General features: G+C 43.9%; 1 protein-coding gene across 2 annotated transcripts in view; it reads right to left on the bottom strand.

Annotated features, from left to right (window-relative positions):
• SVEP1 (sushi, von Willebrand factor type A, EGF and pentraxin domain containing 1) overlaps nucleotides 1–20,351 on the bottom strand; it is an 881,565-nt gene that overhangs the window by 803,141 nt on the left and 58,073 nt on the right. The gene's annotated exons all lie outside the window — the stretch shown is intronic.

The following is a 20,351-nucleotide window of genomic DNA, read 5'->3' on the forward strand; positions in this document are numbered from 1 at the left end:
GACTGTCAGTTCAAAAGTAGTAAAAGGGAGGGGGCTTTTTTATTTGTTCCTTAGAAAAATAAACGGAAAACTGCAAATGTAAGATGGAATCCCTTAAAAGGTATTTTAGAGCTGTCCAAATTATTTCTGACTATTAAAGGAAACAGAGAAAAAACTGAAGGAAAAAAGAATACTGAGGATTGTACACAAATCCTTATGCAACTACAGGCTCCTGGCACATCCAGAATATATCTTTTAGAAACTCTCAGCATACCTTCATATACTGCCAGCAGGACTTCAGAGATCTTTAACTAGTGTTGGTACAACACAGACACTACAGGTGCTGAAATACTAAATACAGTCAACTCTCCATTCACCTTCAACCTCCACTGATGGTTCTTACAAAAAGTCAGAAACCTTCAGCATGCTTTTGTGCACCCTAACATGTTTAACACAACCCACAGAATTTTTGTCTGTCTTTAGACTCCCCAACCAGGACCTCATAGACCCTCTGAAATGTTTAGCATGCCTCAGCGAACACCCACTTGACCTCAAAGTCTCTCAGATTACCCTCAGTTAACCCAATTGGTCCTGCACTCCCTTAGCCACTCATACAAATCCTCAGTTGGCCCTAAGACATCTCAGAGTTCGGCTCATGACGCAACCAGATGCCCTTCAGACAGCTGCATTTATCCTTCAGGCACCATTATTTGGTCCTTAGAACCCAATTCAGCTGTCCCTCATGCACCATCAGAGATCAGATCCTCAACTGGCCAGACATATCAAGGTCTTCCTGGACTGCGGGAAGGGCAATGCACCCCTCACCCCTGCTACTTCCATGCTTCTTTAAAAAGATAGAAAAACTCTTGACTCTGTTCGATTGGGGAGATAACACCCCAACCTTGATTGGGCAAATGGTGAAAATAGGTGATTTACTGGAAAAGGCTTCTCTAGAGTAATAATACGAACACTGTTTAGGTCGAGCGTGTAAGTGCTTTGACCAGTTGTTTCTATTGTGGGCTTTTAACACGGCCCATCGCACGCCCAACACTATCATTCATTCATGGGCTTGCCTTTCAAAAATCCTTTGATATCATTGGTAAATGCTATCCAACAAAGAAGATTCAACGTCAGGAGTTTCATTTACGGAACTCATAAAGCGTGATTTACCCTCATTGAGGTCACCAGATAAACGGTCACCACCCTCCGTTAAACTTACCCCATCTGAAACACATCTCAAGCTAACATCCTGAAAAGGCTCCTTTCTGCTGTCGATACCTTCCTTTCCCAACCACCAATTTGCAATCTCACTCCGAGTTTCTATGGGTAAATGACCATCCATTTCTCCCTCTACAGCTGTATCTTTAACTAAAGCTGCATTTCTTTTGCTCCACAATTTACCATTCTCAACCATGATAGCATGGTTGGAGACCGTGACCACTCTAGTGGCAGGAAAACATTTAGAAGTGCATCTCTTTCTCCCTCGGGGTCTCCTTATTTTCACCAGATCCCCCACACAGAAAGATACATTTTTGGTCCTATGCAAAACATCACAATTAGATTTGTTTTTGAGTTGTTGTTCTAACACCTTATCTCTTACAGACTCTGCACTAGGCAATCTGCCAGATTCACCAACTGGTTCCTGAGACTGTTCGGTGAAATAAGCATATTCCCACATAATTCAGCCTTGACTTTATAAAAAGGTTTCACATCACTCTAAACATTTCTCTCATGTGGCCAACCCTTGACAATAGAAATGTTCAACTTATTTAGCGCATTATCTCTTCTCACGCAATCCAGCCATTCCTGCAGGGAAATGGTTATCAATATAATTCCTAATGAACCTTGATCCTTCCATCCTAAAATATTATAACCTTTCTTTGCCACAAGAATTTTGTACGTTATGGACCTATCTTGGAATTGAATAGTGGCCTTAAAGAAACCCAACAAATCAATGTTGGGTCCTCCAAAAGCAAAAGTGTGAATATCTGGAGATGACAAACAAACAGAATCCCAATTTGACTTGTTTAATTTTTCAGTGACAATGGAAACAGGTGATCCCGAATCAACTTTAACTTTCAGTTTGCAATTGTCAACAAATTCGTCACAAACAGGAGCATTAATATGATCTTCATTTGTTTCCAACATGTCAACTGATAACACAACTCAGTTATCAAAATCATTAACTAAATCAAGCGCATTAACCACACTTTCTTCTTTTATCAAGCCTGGCCTTTGAGTGTTTCTACAAACTTTTGCAAAGTGACCTATTTTTCTGCATTTAAGGCATGATTTATTTATAGCTGGACAGTTTTTTGCACTGACTAAATGGTTATTAGATCCCCATTGGAAACAATTATTGGATCCGCTTTTCTTTTGATTTTTTTCATCAAATCAGGCAGATTAAATCTGATACTTATAGCATTGACACATTGGGTGTTTAAGTGTTCCTTTCCTGCACTAAGTTCTTTCAGTGCTTGAATTGACCTTTCAATCCCTCTTGCTATTTCCAATGTTTTCTTGCAGATCTGGATCATGGCAACATAATATTTTCTCTTAAATACGTTTGTCAAAACAATGGACTACAATTTGATCTCTGAAGTAGTTGGTCAAATCACCATCAAACCTGCAGGTAGTCACTAACACCCTCAGTTTGGCCAAATATGCGTCTATAGATTCAAATTGCAACTTTTTCCTGATGAAAAATATGTGTCTGTCCACAATAATGCTTGTTTCATCCTTAAAATGAATTTCAAGTTTGTTAACGGCTTCTGAATATACATCCGAATCTGAACTTGGAGCTTGTAGAACAGAAGGTAGGTGATCAAAAATGCGTTGACCTTCAGCACCCAAACAAATATAAAGAATCACACATATCTGTTTGGCTGAAAATGTATTACCATAAATAGTTATCAAATAACTTGAACCAATGTATGCATTTGTGTTTCCTAACAACTGGTTCAGCTAAAAATGGTGGAGAAATATTGGTGTTCTGTATATTATAAGAAATTAAAATAACCAAAATAAAATGCGGATATCAATACAGTGGTATTATAAAGTTATGGAATCGACATGTAAAGTCACTTCCAAGAATGTGTTTTATGATTGCTGGTAACACTGGTAACACTGTTTAGTAAATCCTGTATCTTTGAGAAAAGTTTTAGAATTGCTATCAATAGTTTTGAGGAACAGAAAACATGTTGAGTCCGCAGGTCTAAAAATGCATGTTTAACATATGATAGCCAGGGGATCTTATCCTTATGATCTATGTTGACACAATCCTCAATTATTGGGTGGGAAAATTTTGCTTCATGGGTATACCAAATCTTTAACCCGAGAAGCAGAGTTGTGATTCTAATTAAGCCTTCAATATAGGATAATCCTAATTCTGAATGTGTATATATAACACACAGTGCTCTGAGGGATGGATGACAATCACCATGAAAGTGCATTTTCTAGGGCTTCTAGATTCCCAGGGTTAATATAGCCTTATACACTTGCCCCAGGAGACGTTTACTTTTATAGATTTGAATAAGTTCCTTAATGGGCTTATGATCTTACTTTTCCATGAATCTAAATATTGCTTCACGAGGCCTGAAACTTTTTGTGGTCTACGGCTTAAAAGATCCTCCCACTTTAAATTAGAATCGAATAAAATACATAGATAATTCAAACTATTAACCTTGATAACAGGGGATCTGTCTAACACATAGGGCCTGATTACAACTTTGGAGGAGGGTGTTAATCCATCCCAAATATGACGGATATACCACCCGCCGTATTACGAGTCCATTATATCCTATGTAACTCGTAATATGGTGGGCAGGATATCCGTCACATTTGGGACAGATTAACACCCTCCTCCAAAGTTGTAATCAGGCCTATAATTTTTGTCCTTGTGTTTTTGGGGCCACATATCCTAACATGGGTTTTTGTAGGTTCACTTTCAGCCAAAGGCTATTCATAAAGTTAGTAAAAAAGCTCAATAAAATGTTAAGGCCATTTGCCATGCAGACAGCAAGAACAGCATTGTCCATACATAAAAGAACAGGAACAGGGCGATTACCGACCTTGCGCATATCTTTTCCACATTGTACTAATCCACTGTCCAGACCATTAATATAGAATAAGAATACAAATGAAGCTAAAATACATCCCTGCATGACTCCTCCATTCAACATAATTTGACAAGTACATTCTCCATTCTTCCCATAATGGACCTTGAGGACTAGCCCTCAATGTAGAAATTTAATCAGATTCAGCAGGGAGCTATCAATTCCCATTTTGCTCATAAAAACCTATAAATTCTCTCCATTCAGCATGTTCGAAACACAGGAGAGGTCCATAATGGCCATGTGTAAGAAACCTCCTCGGGCTTTGACATATTTGTCGATCAAGAGGGACAGGTTTAATGATTGTTCCACTGTTGATATATCAGGACTAAAACCCTACTGAATTTCAGAGAAAAATATATTTTGTTTAGACCACTCCTCAAGTTTTTGGAGGATGACCCTTCCTAATATTTTTGATGTGGAGTCCAAGAGAGATATGAGATGATAAAAAGGTCAGCTGAGACCTCTCTCCCTTCTTAGCTTGAGCGTACCTGTACGCAAGTGCTGCTTTTCTGATGTGTTGTTATCTCTCTGTGGACGTTAGCCACACCCACCTCTTTCATTCATCCCTGGGCTTGCTTTGCAAAAATATCTCAATGTCATTGGTAAATGCTTTATGTTTGTGCCCACTTGACACTGTTTTCTCATGCCTTGCAGCCTGACCCTGTTACATGGATAATTGCACCACTGCTGATATGCTTTTCTTTTGACTGTCCCCTTTGCGCTCCATGGTGCTTTGCAGTACATAAAATCAGAAGTATACGGCGTGACTACAGTGAGAAGGAGAGGCATGGTTGTGCTTCTACGGGGCCATGCAGTGCTGCGGTACAGGACTGTGTGCATGCGCTGTTTATTCACATAGTCATTCGTGGTCTGCAATTTGAGAAACGGTGAGCCTTTTACGCTGTGTTAACTGGTCCAGAGCATATGTGTGCTGCTGCAGTGGGGATCACGCATTGTCATGCTACTTTTCAAAGGGTTTTGGGGTAGTGGCAAGTGTGCGCTTTCTGATAGGCTGTATCAAGGAGAGTTGACCTGTCTGTGCTCTTCGGTGTAGGCAAAACACCGTAGAAGTATGCCCTCTTCCCTGTCTGTACTTTATTTGGCACTGTTTGTGTGTCACGCCCAGTCACTATGCACATTCTTAGTGAAAGCTTTGGGTTTTAATACTTGTTAGTCCTTTGACCCGCTTCTTAACTTAAATTGTACAACACTGGAGATTGCATGCAAACGTGACTTTTCATAAATTGTGCGTAAATCATAGCTTTTGTGTTTGCCACAAATAACTTAGACTTAGAATTCTCAATTGCCAATTATTTTGGTTTGCTGTTTAATTAAATAGATTTTTCGAACAAGACCTGTGACTTCTGAATTTACTAACATTTATACAAATGTATTTTAGTTCATTACTCTGTGATGAAAGTGTTAGTATAAAGTATTTTAGGATTATTAAAACATAGCACTCTATCTTTCTCACAAGTGTGCGTGTGTGTAATTTAAAAACATATCTGTTGTCATCCTGTTCCAGATATTGAACTCCGACGGTGCCTTATTCCTTTTATTGCATTGAGATACTCGTTCACATTTTCTTATGCATTATTCAACAACTAAAACGTTCCTCTATGCTAGTAGTTCTTTCCCACCCAGGTCTGATCCTTTAGCTGTTCATAGACTCTGGGAAAGAATTATGAATGTCCTGCACCTCGCTCTCTTTAATTTTTTGTGGTTGATTATTAATTAAAGATCTCTGCCCGTTAACCATGAATAGAGCCTGATTTGTATCTTTAACCCATTGCCAGTGCCTCTCAAAATATGTGACAGGGATGACTAAATTCTGCGGCACGAAAAGGAAATGAGGAAGAAGGTAAATGGAAGTGCTTTATTTATATGCAGGGTCACTGGAATTATGTGCCAGGAAAGGACCAAATTATAAGGCAGGCTTAACCAATTTATGTGGCAAGAAAAGTCCAACGGGGCATTAAAAATGTCAATAGCTCCAACTCTCGCAAATGCAAGACCTATTGCATTGCAAATGCTTGTTAACGATAGGAACTGTTATCAATTCCCTCCATGATTTAGGCAAGTCACACAATTGCAGCCCAAAAATGTTGGTTACTAATAGTGCCCCAAAAAGAAAGGTTCTGCCTAAAGAGATCAGTAGGGATCCCGTCAGGGCCTGGGGCTTTGACTGCAGAACTTCTTAACACGGCTTTTGATACATCTTGAATACAGATCAAGTCAATAAGGATAGCAGCGACATTTGAGTTAACAATTGGAAGTACCAATTGGTCTGCCTCAAGCAAAGTGTCACTCCCAGGATTCAATACCCACTGCTCTAACGAAATATTACATTCTATCCTGGGTCTATCAGATTTTGTAAAGTACGGCTGACTAGCAACCTCCCAGAAAGCCTTATTATCTCTCATAAGCATTGCTATCTCCATATCCCCACAGGCCTTTCTTTTGAATTCCTCTCTGTGCTCTTCCAGTACGTATGTGTGTCTAGCCTCTCTGATATCTTTTAGATTATGTGGTGAAGCTTTAGATACTAATCTAAGATGTCTGTGGGCAGCTGAACATGCAGAGTTAAAGCATCTGTGAATAGGAGTATTTTAGTCTTTGTTTGATATCAGCATATCAGAGATAAAGAAACAAATCTCCTCGAAATTACTTAGTACTTTCTTTTGGAGTAGCAGATTCTAATAAATAGCTGACAAATGTTCCCTTGTTTTCACTTATATGTTTTTTGGGGGTCAATTTTGTCCCATTTCATCCTGAAGCCTTTGTAAGGGCTATAACTCGAATTTGGTACCTTAGAGGGCCTGTTATTCCTTAGTGCATAATAATCAAAGCTTATTAACAAAGGACTATGGTCAGTGACACATGTAGATAAAACCTGAGAACATGAGGCAAGTGAAGCAATATCACTAGAAAACAGAATGAAATAAATTGTACGATCCATCCCGGTTCCTCTATATGTTTTGAAGAAAATCAGAGGGAAATAAAAAATTGCCTTTAATGATAAGTTTATTCAATGCTTCCCCATGTGTTCTGTAGATAAAGTGTGAGGTGTCCTCCACCTGGCAGTCCACAAAAACACATGTCGGATTAACACTGTGTTTACACCTTTCTTTTTAATATTGAAATCTCCTGCTCATATCAGGACCAAATATCATAGGCAACTACTCAAGATCATCCATTACATTAGTATGCTGCTTGCAAAAAAAGTTACAATAAAAATTAATTAATAATACGTTTAAAAAGATCAGGTAAAAACAAATGCAAAATTTGGGACCAAGAAATACTGGATAACATTACATCCTTTATATTAGGATTTTTTAGAGAAATTAGCACTACTAATTTCTAAGGATGATTTCATACATTTATGATGATTACTTACACCACTTCACTGATATCATCAAATACGATATTATGTGCTACTGTTATTGTGAAATAATGTGTGATCATAAATAAGGCATGGCGTGATGGGAGTTAAGTTTAAGCTTCTACCTTAACTGGTGCATCTCTCGTTTTTAGAAGTTTGTTTTTAGGCCAGTATTCACTCTCCAGGACACATTAACTAAACACCAATCACAGTTTTCCTTTTGACCAATTAGCACCTAACTTTGTATTCAAGAGTCATCTTCCAATATTCCTCTTCTTGGTATTCTAAATTTGTTTTACGTTAGTTAAGGTGGGAGAAAGTAAGGTAGTGGTGATGTAAAATCTGCATTGGCTGAAGCGTTTTCTAGGCTGCTGATCTGCGACACACGTGTTGTAGCTGTTTGGGCTGTACAGAGGTGTATGATCATATCCTGTGATGTTAGTTTCCAGTTTTGCAAATGTCAGGGGCAAAATTAACTTTTTTATGCATATTTGTGATGCTTGTTGTTTGAATTACTCACTGCATTAGTCTATAGCCAACTATTCTCTAACCTATACTTCAAAGAAACCTTCCTGAACGCAATAGCTACTATCAACCTGGTTCAATCGAACCATGGCAAACAGGGAAACCTTAACATTTGGTTGGCAAGAATAACATGTCTCAGACGAAGCTACTCTTCTCCATCCTCTAAAATGCACGAGTTCGTAAATGGTCCAACCCAACCCTACAAGTCAACAGCATGTCGGACCTGTGGTGTGGGAGGATCCATTTAAGAGCATTTATTCTGCAACCATACCCATAAACCACGTCCATAAAAACACTAGAGAAGCCCAGAGTGCACTACAGGGCAACATTAGAAGCAACAGTTTGCTGTACTAAAATCATTACCACAGTGTTCACTGTTATGCTCTCTTGCACTTCATTCATGTTGGGAAAATTACTTTTCTTCCTTATTGGGAAGTTTTATGAACACTGCATGTTACCTCTTTGCCACCTCAACAGCCAATTTAACAATTTACAACACAATGGAGTCGAGCATATTCTGTGTTGGTATTAGTGTAATATATTTGCCCATTAGATAATCTTTTTGCCTGAGAATGCCTGGACAATGTAAACGAACGCCTTTAAACTGAGCTGACATTAGAATCAGCAGCGTCTTGTGTGTAGGTCCTTCAAAGATGCAGGGCATGCTGTTTATTCCAAAGGTAATTCGGCTTGGTTATATTTACAACACCTGGAGCACCTCAGTACTACCTTGTTCCTCATCCTTGAAATACTAGAAGATAACTCATTTGCAAAGTTAGTATTCGTTTTTTGCTACCCATCTGTGTGTCCACTCTCGTGAGAAGTAGTGCAATCAAGCGAAATGTATTATATGAAAAAAAAGTTTGGAAAATATTATTCGAGTAGAGACATAAATCAAAATGTCCCACAGTCTCCAAATCCAGGCCAACCTCTTTCCAAACATCCACCATGCCCAAAAGAGCACGCCAATTTTCTAATGCGTCTTAAGTCAGCACGCATGCGTGCACGAGCAGAATAATAGAGAACCATTTGTTTAATCAATCCTAGACGGTAGACACCTCTTGGATCAGTAAATAAAAAAAAAAATTTTTTAAAGTAAAGTGCATTTTAGTATAAGGGACAACAAATTGCAACCGTTGGGTTAAATTAAGGAAAAAATTTAAACAACTACACAAGAGGTGCGAGAGCAACATAAAGCACTGCGAGGCGGAGAAAGTCACACATACAAGAGTGAGAGCAATGTAGACGGGGGCGGGGGTGGGGCAGGTGTTGAGAAACACAGGGCCAAGAGAGAGAAATACAGAGTGGGAGAATGGGCAAATAAGCATACAAGGAAGACAGCTGGTGTTGGAAAATGGGGTATTGGTTAGGGCAGGTAAGTACCTACACTTAGCAATAGGGCACTGACCTCCACTTAGGTCCAGTTAGGTCTCAATAAATTAAACCCAGCTCAACCCTTGGTAGTGTGTAAAGCATTTAAAAATCATAAAACAGTAAATAAGTAAAACGCAAAACACAATAAGTATCCAACACCAATGTATAAAAATAGATTATATTTGTATCTTTTAAATGACACCAAAACGATTACAATCAGATAAGGGGAACCAGAGATATGAGTTTTTAAAGAAGTAATGCTTTTTAGCGCTTAGAAGCAAATAGCACCAATCTGGTCATCTGGTCGCACCTCGAGCGGTGCAAAGTCAAAGTTTGAGGCCATCCGCGATCAGCCCTGCTCAGCTTCAGCTCGCAGGAGGCCTCGGTCAAAAGTTTACCTTCGAACGTAGTCGTTTTTATGGAGATTTTCGTCAGCAGGACCAAGTCGCCAGTCCAATCCGACCTCCTGGAACTCTTCCTTGGATATGCATTGCGGGAGCCCTCAGTGGAGATTTTTTTCCTTCGGACTTAGTCGTTTTTTCGAGATGAAAATCCTTCGACTGGGGCAAACCTGAATCTTGATCCAACGTCCTTGGAGCCCTCTTTGGATACACTGCCTGGGAGGTCCCAGTCAACTTTATACGTTCAGACTTAGTCACTTTTTCAGAGATTTTCTTCACCGGGACAAACCTGCAAGTCAGGCCAGGTTGCGGTTGAGGGAAGCCGGCTAGTGCTGCTGCGGCGGGTCGGTCCCTTTATGGAGCTTTTTTCAAAAAATTCTCCAAACTTCTGGATCTTCTTCCAGATGTTCCTTTAAGGTTCATTTGAGTTCCACAGCTCACCCCAAGGTTCCAGATGCTCTGAGATGCTCCTTGAGGGTGCGGAATACAACTCCCAGAATGCCCCTGGTGCAAACTCCAAAATGGCCACTGGACAGTGGTCAGCTGGCCAATTTCTTCAGGAGTTGGTGCAGGGGACTCTGGTTAGCAAGTATTCACCTGTAGCAAACAGGGAGTCCCTCCTTGAGCCAGTTGAAGCCAGGCAAAGTCCTTCTTGTGGTGGAGCCCAAGTGTGCAGCTGGTGCAGTCCTCCAGAGTGCAGTGTGCAGTTGCAGGTCAGGGGTCCAGCAGGGCAGTCCTTCTTCTTCTGTAGTTCTTCCTTGTTGGAATCTGGTAGGGATCTGAGATGTGGGTGCAGGTCTGCCAGTTTTATCCTTGTTCCAGGGTGAAAAACAGGGGGTTCTGGTTCTCCAATCAGTTGCAGGGTCCTTCCCTCTGTGATGACCACTTCCTGAGAAGTGTGGCAAAAATCAATCCCAGGGAGCAACATTCCTCAAAAATCCATCATGGCTGAAAGTGATTTTTGGAGCTTACATCTGGCTGAGCCCACTCACTGGTGTGGCTAAAAATCTTAAACACACCCTTCTCCTGCCCCCTCCTAATCTAATCAGGGGGTCACCTAATTGTCTGGCTTTGCAGGGTGTGAGGGAGGTGCTGTGTTGCTCCCAAATGTCCTTCCCTGCCTTTGAAGACCAGTTTGGCAGCCGTCCCCACTTCCTGCTTCCCCATCTGCTGAGGGAAGATCTCCTCCCCCAGGCACAACTCTTTGTGTGGTGCCAGACCACTTCACACTTCATCAAGGCAGCCAGGCCAGGCTGCCAGATGCTGGCCAATCAGAGCAAAGCAGCCAAACACTCCAGGGCTGAAGTTGGCAACTTTTCAGGTAAAGTTTAAAACTCTTTACCTGGACAAGTTATATTAAATCCAACAATTGTAATTTGTGGGATGTATTATAACAATTAATTTGATACCAAACTTGAGCATCTGTTACTTAAGGGGACTTTAGATATTAAAATAAAGTCTCCCCATTCTAGGCTATGGAGGCCATTCACTACTATGAGAGAAAAACACATTTGGCTGTTTTACCTTACCAGGGCTTATAAAACTATTTTTATAAGGTCCCTGCTTATAGTTACATGCCACCCAGCCCTAGGGGCATATAGGGCACACCTTAGGGGTGACTTATATGTAAAGATAAGGTAGTTTAAGACTTTGCAACTACTTTTAATTCCAAAGTCGAATTTGCATGTAACTCTAATTTAAACGCAGCCAGCAAGGCAGGCCTGCCTTTAAAATAACACTGGGCACCTCAGCAGTGCACCTATGGGGGCACCACCTATGCTGCGGTTCCTAAACCTACATGCCCTACCATATACTAGGGACTTATAGGTAGGTTAATATAGCCAATTATAATTAGCCTAATTTGCATACTCATTTTATACAGAGCACAGGCCCTGGGACTGGTTAGCAGTACCCAAGGCACCATTAGAGTCAGGAAAACACCAGCAAAAAGTGCAAAATGGGGGCAAAAAGTCTGAAAACCTCTGCAATCACCCCTGTTTTTTCACAGCTGGAAAACACATGCACTTGGGGAGTGTGTAAGGAAAAAGGAATAAGAGGGAGCAGCACAGGGCGTGGGGAAAAAGAAGATGGGCAAAAGATATCAATGCAGAATAAGGCGGTGAAATAATCACATGGGGCAGACAGGTGAAAATACATGCAGTGATTAAGGAAAAAATAAAGTAGTTCTCTAACAGTGAGCAGTGGAAGGACACAGGTAAATGTGATATGCTCCACAAGAAGCACAGACAAAAGATGCGAAAGGCAAGCATTAAAAAAAAACCTGAAAAGTAAGAGTGGCAGTAAAGTCAACCAATAGTAAGCAATGGGCAGTCTGTAAACCCTTCTACATTCTTGGTAAGCTCAGAATATGTCATTCACAACCAGACAGCTGTGTTGTCTATGAGACTTGACCTAAAAATGAGATGACAATCAATCAATCAGGGTTCTTATAGAGTGTGGCTAATCACCCATTCAGGTCTGAAGGTGCTGGGGGGTGGGGGGAGGTTCTGCAACTCACTCGAAGCACTGGTTGGCCAGTTCAGTCAAAGATCCAGGTATTGAGGTCTTCCTGATTCGAGACAGAGAGGGAGATTGCCTGAGTTGACGATGAAAGAGAGTTCCAGGTCTTAGTGGCAGGGTAGGAGAAGACTCTTCCTCCAGCTGTGGTCTTACGGATCTGTGGGATGGGAGCCAGGGCCAGGTGAGCAGAACAGAGTTGTCTGGTGGACGTGTGGAAGGTGAGGCGGTGGTTGAGGTATGCAGGTCCGATGTTGTGGATGGCCCCGTAGGCAGGCACGAGGAGCTTGGAGGTGATTATTTTGTGGCTCGTGAGCCAGTGTAGGTCTTTTAGGTGTCGGAGATGTGGCTGTGGTGAGGGTTTCCTAGGATAACTCTAGCGGAGGTGTTCTGGATTCTTTGCATCTTCTTTTGGAGCTTATGGGTGGTGACTGCGTAGAGTGTGTTGCCATAGTCGAGCTTGCTGCTGATGAGGCATCTGGGAGACTGTTCTTCTGGATTCAAAGGGGATCCACTTGAAGATCTTTCGGAGCAGGCAGAGCGTGTGAAAGCAGGAGGCTGGACGGTGTTGACTTGGTGGTTCATAGAGAGCAAGGAGTTGAGGATAATGGTGAGGATACATGCTTGGTCAGTCGGTGTTGGGGGGGCTCTGAGTACTGCGGGCTACCAGGAGTCGTCCCAGGTGGAGGGCTGGTGTCCAAAATGAGGACTTCTGTCTTGTCAGAGTTGAGTTTATGGCAGCTGTCTTTCATCCAGGTGGAGACTGCTTTCATCCTGTTGTGGAAGTTTATGTTTGTGACCGTAGGTCCGTCGGTGAGGGAGAGGATCAGCTGAGTGTTGTCAGCATAGGAGATGATGTCGAGTCTGTGGTTTCTGTCTGCTAGCGGGGACATGTAGATGTTGAAGAGGGTGGGGCTCAGGGAGAAGCCTTGTGGGACGCCACAGCTGATCTCTGTAGGTTTGGATGTGAATCGTGGGAGCCTGATTCTCTGGGTTCGGCCAGTGAGGAAGGAGCGGATCCATTTTAGGGATTTGCCAAGGATGTCGGCGTCGCAGAGGTTTGCACAGAGGGTGGGGTGGGAGATTGTGTCAAAGGCGGCCAAAAGGTCGAAGAGGATGAGGGCTGCTGTTTCACCTTGGTTCAGGAGATTGCGGATGTCGTCTTTTGCAGTGAGAAGAGCAGTCTTGGTGCTATGCTTGCTTCTGAAGCCGGATTGAGAGGGGTCCAGGATGTGGTTGGTCTCGATGAATTTGGCGAGTTGGGTGTTTATTGCTTTATCAATGTCTTAGGCTGGGAAGGGGAGCAGAGAGATGGGTCTGTAGTTCTTGAGGTCTGTCAGGTCTGTGGAGGGTTTCTTCAGCAGGGGGTTGATCTCTGCATGTTTCCAGTCTTCAGGCAAGGCGGTGGTCTCAATGGAGTAGGTGATGGTGCTGCAGAACTCGGGTGATGGTGTCTCTGGCTCAGTGCTGGGGGCAGGGGTCTGAGGTGGCTCAGGAGTGGTCGGTCTCCATGATCCGCAGGGTATCATTGGTGGTGAGGGTGGTCCAGTTGGTCAGGGTCGGCTGGGATCCAGAACCTTTGGGTGCGGTGGTTGCGGGTGGGATCTGTCTTCTGAAGCTGTCGTAGATGTTGAGGTTGTCACAGAGGGCTTGGGATGGGGGATGTATGTGCTGTCAGTGCTGGGTTTGGTGAATTCTTTGATCATGGTGAAGAGGTCTTTGCTGTCATGGCCGTTGGCATTGATTCATTCTTGTATGGCGGTTTCTTCATGGCTCTAATGAGGTAGTGGTGTGATGTGATGGTGGTTTTGAGGGCTGCGTGGTCTGTTAGGGTCTTGCTACATCACATCTTCTCTTGAGTTGTCTACAGGTGCATCTGAACTCTTGGAGGGTGGGTAGAATCAGCTGGCTTCCTCAGTGGTCTTTTTGCTGAAGGGTTTCCTGAGGGGGCTCAGAGTTTTCGTGCAGTTGGAGATCCATCGATGGAGGAGGCATGCAGATGATATGGTGTCCATGGAGGTCGGTAGTGGTGTGCTGCGGAAGGAGGTGGCGAGTTGGTCTTCAGTGACCTTGTTCCAGCTTATGCATGGGTTGTGGAGGGCGTGGTGATGATAGGTGGGTTTGGTGAAGGAGAAGTGGACATAGTGGTGGTCGGTCCATAGGAGTTCAGAGATGTGGATGATGAAGATGTTGCTGCTGGCAGAGAAAATGGGGTTGAACGTGTGTCCAGCTGAGTGTGCTAGGGAGGTGACCAGTTCCTTGAGTCTAATGCTGGCAAGATTCTCCAGTATGAATGTGGTGTTGGGGTCACTGAGGTTGCCCAGGTGGAAATTGAGGTCACCAAGTATAATGTAGTCTGTAGAGGCAAGGGTGTGATATGCGATGAAGTTGGCTATGGATTTTTTGAAGGGGAGTGGAGTCTGGGAATTTGTAGATGAGGGTGCCACATAGGGTGGTGTTGGGTTGGTCTGGAAGTGGAGGTACTCCATGTCAAGTGTGTGGTCATTGGTGCTGATTCTGAGGCGGAGCTTACTCTTGTGTACGATGGCGATATCTCCTCCCGGTCAGTTAGCACAGTCCTTGTGGATGATCTTGTAGCAATCGGAGATGACGGTGGTGAGGTCCGGTGCAGAGATAGGGATTAGCCAGGTCTCCATGAGGAATGTGACATTGGGGGTGGTGGAGTCGAGCAGGTTACAAATCTCTACGATGTGTTTCTTGAGGGAGCGTGTGTTGAGCAGGATGCAGCTTAGGTGGTCAAGTCTGGTTCTTGGGCGACTGTGTGGTAGGTGGTGTTGGTGTGCGGCAGAAGGAGAAGGTGCAGTTGCGGCAGTTAAAGGGTCCTTGGGTGTCGTTCTGCGATTAGTGGTAGGAGGAGGTGTTTCGTACAGCTGTGAGGGTGTGGAGGAAGCTGGTGTAGTATCCATGAGGGGACCAGGGTCCCTGGCACTGGGCGCGGTCCAGGCATGGACAGGCGCAGATGGACTTGCCTTTGGCACCCCTTTGCATGTCAGTGGTGCACCTGCTACGTGCACCCACTGAGCAGCTGTGCAGCCGCCACTGTCATGTAGTGGTGGGGAGGTGCTGGGAGGCTGGGAGGCTGGGAGGCGGGAGGCAGGAACAGATGAAAGAATGAACAAGGCTGGCTGAAAGCCCACATAGGTATATATATTTTATGATTAATTTTAGTACAAAGAAAAGATCTTGGCTAACACCAGAACCTAACAAACACTGGCAAAGTCAAGAGCTATTTCCAACATGTTTTAGCTATGTTGTACATAAGAGTGGCTGCTGTTCAGTGTGTCAAAAAGTTAGTGGCATAGAGGAGAGTGATGTAAAATGGAGTATCATAGAGTGGAACGGCAAAGAGTGGAATAGCATGCCGTTTAGGGGAGGGGTGCAGAGTGTCATGGAGTGGTGTAGAGTGAAGTGGAAGGTTATTGAGTGATGTAGAGTGAAGTGGAGTGTCATGGAGTGGACTGTCATAAAGTGGAGTGTCGTGGAGTGAAGTGGAGTATTTGTGGTGTAGAATAAAATGCAGTGAAGTACACTGTAGTGGAGTGTCTTAGACTGGAGTGGTGTAGAGTAGAGTGGAGTAGAGTGGAGTGGTGTAGAGTGGCATAGAGTGCAGGGGCAGAGAGTGGAGTCGAGTGTTGTAGAGTGGCTTGAGTGGAGTGGTGAAATGTGGCATAGAGTGGCCTAAAGTGGAGTATTGTAGAGTGGAGTGTTATAGACTGTCGTAGATTAAAGTTTCATGGAACGGACTGTCATAGAGTGAAGGGTTATAAAGTAGAGGGTTGTAGAGTGTCATGGGTGGAGTAGAGCAGAATAGGGGGGCATAGAGTAGAGTAGGGTGGCATCAAGTGAAGTAGAGTGGTGTAGAATGATGTACCCTGGAGTGTCTTAGAGTGGAGGTTTATAGGTAGGAATGATGTAGAGTCTAAGAGCGTAGAGTGTCATGGCATAGAGAGGAGGGGTGTAGAGTGGAGGGTCATAGATTGTCATGGAGTAATGTCAGAATGTATAGGCATAGAGTGAAGTGTTGAAGAGTGGCATAGCATAGAGTGGAGTAGAGTGTTGTAGAGTGGAGTAAAGTGTCGTAGAGCGGAGCAGAGTAGAGTACCATAGAGTGGAGTAGAGTGGCATAGAGTAGAATAGCATAGAGTGTTGTGGGGTGTCATAGAGTGGAGTGGCATAGAGTGGAGGGGAATGAAGTAAACACCACTAGCAAAGGATAAGGATGATTTGGGGCTACAAAACAGCACTTTTAATACTTGGTGGCAAACTGCTAGGCCTCCATATTTGCAATTACTAATCCTGAAGGAACCTTGTGAAGTTCCCACACTCACTTGCACCAGTATCTCATTTTGACTGCTGGCTTCAGCACTCATACACCTTGCAATGTATCATTTATAAAGAGACAGTAAGGAGAAAGTGTGCAAGCAACTCAGGAAGATGGAAGAAATTAAGAAAACCCTGTACACGTTGCTCTTCAAACCCACTGATAACAGCGCTTGACAATGATGCCCTTTGTACGCTTCACACAAGTGTATTGCTGTTGTGCCTCCATCAAACCACTCTGGCACACAGCCCCTTTTCAACTGCCTTACTCCAATAAACATTCTCTTGCAAGAGAACTTTCTGACCTCACATCCAAAACTTAACTACTTGCTTAAGGTTCTGAATGAAGGTTTACTAACAAAGGAATGAGTATAGGGAAATATGGTGCAAGTACTTCTTAGAGTCAGTAAAGTGTCCTTGTGCCTTCTGATAAGCCAAAATATCATTAGTGCAGCAAAGTGGAAAATGTGCCACTACATGTCCTTTGTTCAATGAATAGTCAGTTGCAAGATAACACTCAGCCTCCACTTCAAAAAATCACTGATGTCAGAACTTCTTTTGAAGGGCCACAGGGCAAGCTGGAGTTACTAGGACCAACAGTGGCAGTTGTGATTTTCTACTCCTGATGTCTCAGACCCACCCTACTAGGTGTCCTACTATTACTTCAGCACTTGACTATCAGTGATAGCGTGGGTTGAGCAGTCCAAGGCTCTTCAGGAGGAGTTATGTGCAAGATATGCAAGGTCTCATAACTCAAAGTGCCTCCCCGTGAACCAATTAAAATGGTTATCCAGTCCACTACTAAACTTTAGCATAGAAAACAGCATTTATTATACACGCTAAAACAGAACACTAATTAGTCCACACAAGCAGTCACTCAAGGCTAGTGCTCTGGTGCTGCCAAGCCTGTTCTCCCCCTTGCGAGTCCTCTCACTCCACGCTATAGTCTGTGTCACTAGCAGATTCTAGCCTGTGCCTCCAGATGTTGCCCCTCTAGTGATGCTCATTAAAGTCTGATTTCAGCCTTGAAAGTCTTTCTGCTCTTTAGGTGCCAAAACTGCTGAGCTCCAACAAGTCTCACAGTGGCCTATAGCCCTAGTCCCAATTTATCCCAACTGTGGCTTTCAAAAGGGTCCAGGGGCTGGAGCCCTTCCCTCCCACTTGCTCCACACTGAGGAGCTTGCACCGCATCCTTCTCGCCAATGGTGGGATGATCACGCAGGGGTGGTCGCAGACAACAAAGGCTCCCAGGTGCAATGGTACCTTCTTCCTCACGGTTTCTGCTGGTTAGTCAGTGAAGCAGCATTGTTCCAGTAGATGACGTCTGGACTTGTTCCTAAGTCACATATCTGAGTAGCAATACTGATCAAGTTGGATCCTCCCCAGTGCTGGTACCAACAGTAACATATCCCCCCTCCTCAATACGGAAGTCACAGACACAGGTGAAGTGCCAGTTGCACAGGTGACAGCCAATTGTCTCGCTTGCATGGGAAACAAGCCCACCAGTCGCATTTCCCCCACCTTCTGACACATGATGTACACAAACGATGGCCCCAAAGATATCAGCATTACCAAATGATGCCACACAGCTTCACACAGCTTCATGGCAGCCTGGTGGGGGTTGCTGACTTCCACAAGAAAGCGGATGGCTCTCTTACAACACCAGCACTGACTTGACCAAGCACCTCACACTCTGCTCACTGGGATCAACGCACCAGGATCTCCTCTGGGCCTTGCTCTCCTCAGGCTCTCTACTCCTCCACTCAGGCCACACTGGTCATGGCAGGAAGGCAATAGGCCGGTGTTCCATGCACAGGGCAAGTGTTCTTGGCTCCTGGGTGATAGCGCCTCATCCAGAGAGAAGACTAGCAAACCTTTGTACTGAATCCTGCAGCAACAGGTCTTGATGATATTCCATCTCCTGATGAGGTGGTGCTGTTCACCAACTTTGGGACACATGCTCCCAAACCAAGACACATATTTGATTTAATGATTGACCTCCAAATCTGTGTTGAGGTGTCAGCTCCTTTCGAGTGCTCTCTCCTCTGCACTGCACTTTGTAAAAGGGACAGTCTGCTACAGAAGGGGTGTCTCCAAGCCTGAGTGACACATACCAAAGCCCAATGGAGTAACCAGGGCTCACACTTGGCTCTCAGCTTCCACTGAAATATGCCCCATAAAGGTTTAAATGACTAAGCTGTCCTCTCTATCAGATTGTCTGTTAGTCCCAACCTTAACAGTCCCACAATCTCCCTGACAATGAGCCCTGGCCCCATTGTCCAGTAACTCTTCCTGGAATCCAAGAGCCCTTTGATGTGCACATTTGATGCTCTGATTCTCTCCCTTTGGTGTGTCTCCCACCTCAGCACTCAGGTTTGTGAGCAATATACATTTTCTGTTGGAGGGTCGCAGTACTCACCGCTTCAGCCCCTGGGACTTTCAAAGTGAACCCACAAGCCTCCATGTTATGTACTATTTACAGGCACATGCATGGAACCCAGCACGAATATGCAGTAATACATGCTGTCCAGCGCTACAAACACTCCATGAATGCCACGGGTGAGTTATGTACACAGCCACTGAAGTTTACACGAGTGAGTCAGGAGGCCCCACTCCAGTGACAAGGGCAAAATGGCCTGTTCACATTACTGATTCTATTGAACACAAAAACGGTATGCTTCCACCTGTGCTCATGCCACTTGACTCCATGTAAGGGCAGTCACTCTCTACTCTCATGAGGGTAGAGCTTTGTGTGCCCCTCCCAGTTTGAGAAACCACAGTACCATGAGACAGGCCTAGGTTATGATGCACACGCATTACCCGTGTTCACCCATAACCAGTACCAGGGATCCAGTTATCCATGCAGCTGGGGCACTCAGGGTAGGGATGCATGTCCATCACCATGCAGGAGATTTTTTCATCTCAACAACTGTCTGATCAAGATAGCGAGTGAATATGGAATTAAAAAGGAGGGTTATGAGGCATAAGGTTCAAGTGTTTCTGAGAGCCAAAAAGTGTGCTTTTGTCTTCAGGTGAGCCAAAATGTCAATGGTGCAGTCAAGTGGGGGTCAGTTCATCATTACTTGTCAACTATTTTCTTTCTTCAACATCCTTACCATCCCACAGGATTTTAAAGCAGTCCTCAAGTACATTTTAAACATATTGAAGTGTTAGCGAAACCGAATTGGCACATTTGACCTGGAGCTTTAATCCACTGCAAACTGTTTACGGAAAGCTAACACACTTGCTCAAGCTACATTTTTTATGGAAACGGATGTAGCACATCTTGAGTTTAATTCAATCTCCAGAATAATCCCTCTCAGCAAAAGAAGTCTGTAGGAGCTAAGAGAGCCACAAGAATGCATCTGTTTCATTGGCCCAACAGGAAGCCAGCACTCAAGGCAACTTCTAATAAGGGTACCCACCAGATGTCCCAAGGAGAACACGTGCGGGACAAATCCTACAGCGTGCACTGGATAAAGCCCAGGGGACCACCACACAGCCAGCCAGACATCCCAGAGGGGGCTGAGTAAGAATGCAATTCAAGGCTGTAATGCTTAACTCTGCAGCTGCAAAGGCAGACTTGGACTCGCGTCTGCAGTTGCTTAAGTGAAGGGAGCAACAGGAAGTAAAACGAGAGCAGCATTAGCAAGTGATGACAGTTGTAACAGCTCGCCTTTAATTATTTACTCGACATGGAGTACAGTAGGAAATGCC

Source organism: Pleurodeles waltl, chromosome 1_2, assembly GCF_031143425.1.
Source record: "Pleurodeles waltl isolate 20211129_DDA chromosome 1_2, aPleWal1.hap1.20221129, whole genome shotgun sequence".
Classification (NCBI taxonomy): Eukaryota; Metazoa; Chordata; class Amphibia; order Caudata; family Salamandridae; genus Pleurodeles; species Pleurodeles waltl.